The sequence below is a fragment of the Macrobrachium nipponense genome, chromosome 36 (assembly GCF_015104395.2).
Source record: "Macrobrachium nipponense isolate FS-2020 chromosome 36, ASM1510439v2, whole genome shotgun sequence".
In the NCBI taxonomy this organism is placed as follows: domain Eukaryota; kingdom Metazoa; phylum Arthropoda; class Malacostraca; order Decapoda; family Palaemonidae; genus Macrobrachium; species Macrobrachium nipponense.
In genome coordinates, this window is record NC_087220.1 from 61,335,074 (window position 1) to 61,336,389 (window position 1,316).

Below are 1,316 nucleotides of genomic sequence, written 5' to 3' on the forward strand. Positions count from 1 at the left end.
GCCTAGTGACCTTTTCCAACAATGTCCTCGATTATAGAGCTGACCTTTCCACACTCCGAATTCTTTTTAGAAAGTCGCTGAGATATAAAAAGGAAAGTTTGTTTTTATATTCACATCGGTAGTTTCGTCTTTTATTTATTGTGCTCTTTTGAGATGTTTTTATAGTTGGTCACGGCTTCGCAAACAAAGTTGGAGAGTGGTGCTACTCCTACTATTTTCGCAAGTGTCTGTTTGTCTGGTTCTTTGTAGATTATCAAGATATTTCGATGATAGAATAATGGTAATAACAGTAATAATAATAATTGTTAAACTTAATTCATTCAGACTTCAATAATTAAAAACCCACTTCTTCATCGAAAACCCCTTGATGTGAAATATGAAAAAAGAACTTCTTCCCTCTTGTTTCAGGAGTTTGGGTCATTGGGTCGTGACCATGACAGCAGCTTGAACAAAACCCCGATGCAACTTTGAAAACAAAATGACGTGATTTCTAACAACTTAAGAAACATGTCAATGCAATTTTCGTAATAAGTGTTTACCCAAATAGTTCCTCATTTTAGCTTTAGTTCCTCGAAGTTTTGAGCTTATAAAGACACAACAGAGCTCAAATACTTCGACATTGATCTTCCAGCACACGGTGGTATGAAAATAAGCCCTAGGCGTACCAGGTGGAACTTATTATTCGCCCACCATTGCACGTCAGCATTGGAAATTCAGATGGCTCTGAATCGACGTTTTCTGTCGGCCGTGTCTGAGACTCATTAAGTGTTACTGCTGAGATAGAATGCGGAGGACATATAGGTCTTTTGAGACGAACAGATAGAGAAGGTTGCGGCGCTAGCTAGTGTGACAAGTTGCATGTTGGTAGCACAAGTTATATGCACATTCCATGAGCAATATAGTGCTCTAAGTGTGTGTACAATGCTATTAATACTACACATTCGGTATTTCGAAATCCATTAGAGAATTCCTCAATATGAAATTATTATCAATTAATTTCATATTTTAGACTAATGGACGCAATTATTTTATATTTCAATTGCAAACACATGCATGTCAGTTTTGTATGATACTATTCATTAGTCTCAAACTATTTTTTTGTAATACTTTTGGTTTCGTTTTTGCCTCATACTTAATAATTAAGCTATTTCATTATATATAAAAATAAAAGTCTTTAGTTTATTTCCTGTCCGTTATCACATGTGACACGAATGCATAGGCCACAGAAAACGTAAGATGACGAGCATGAAGTAATGGGTGTTTTAATACGGGAGCGTATATGCGAAAACACGTCTCCATGTGCCAACAACATAGCG